The sequence below is a fragment of the Mus caroli genome, chromosome 6 (genome assembly GCF_900094665.2).
Source record: "Mus caroli chromosome 6, CAROLI_EIJ_v1.1, whole genome shotgun sequence".
Lineage (NCBI taxonomy): Eukaryota > Metazoa > Chordata > Mammalia > Rodentia > Muridae > Mus > Mus caroli.
The window spans coordinates 120,635,728-120,636,628 of record NC_034575.1 but is presented as its reverse complement, the minus strand read 5'-3'; positions in this window follow the sequence as shown (position 1 = coordinate 120,636,628).

Sequence of the window (901 nt, the reverse complement as noted above, 5' to 3'; positions counted from 1 at the left end):
GCACCCAGTGTGGCAGTGTGGGTGCTGGCATATGGACTTTTGTCCTCTGGAGAGCAGCAAGTCCCCCTGACTCCTGAGCCGTCTCCGTCTCTCCAGCCCGCAGGCCTTGAGCTTTGGAGTTCCCTGNTTCTGCCCCTGAGTAGCTGGGATCACAGTCTTTCAGTTCTGAAATCGATACATGCTATATCATAAATTAAGTTCCCTCACTAGGGGAAATCACTTTGTCCCTTCCTAGTATGTTCTCTGTGAATTGACATTTGTCGCTATTACAAATTCAGGACGGGAATTATATATATAAAATGCCTGCATTGCTGGGACGGAACCAGGGCCTTGTACGTACTCAGTTACAGCCAGTCCCAGGGTCCTTTGCCTACCTTCACTAAGAAGCAGAGTTTTATTTTCTGCCACCGAACAGCTTCCCAGTCATTGTCACCTTGGCCTTCATGCTATTTCTGCTAGGCCTTCATGCTATTTCTGCTAGGCCCCAGCCCCACAGCATTTTTCTAGGCTCCTCTTCTCTTCTCTCTTCTCTTCTCTTCTCTTCTCTTCTCTTCTCTTCTCTTCTCTTCTCTTCATTTCAACCCCCTCAGTCACTTGGTTGTCTCAAAAGAAACTAAATTAAAAAGTAGTAAAGCCAGCAGTCTGTTCTGTTAGTTAGATTCTATCTTTCTATCTATCCATCTAATTTTTGTTTTGTTTGTTTGTTTTTGTTTTTGAGGCAAGGTCTCTCTCATAGCCTTGGCTGTCCTGGAATTCATTCTGTAGACCAGGTTGGCCTAGAACTCACAGAGATCTGCCTGTCTCTGCCTCCCAAGTGCTGGGGTTAAAGGTGAGCGCCACTGCAGCCCTGTTTCAGCTCATGTATTAAAATGTTAACTTGAGGGCTGGAGAGATGGCTCAG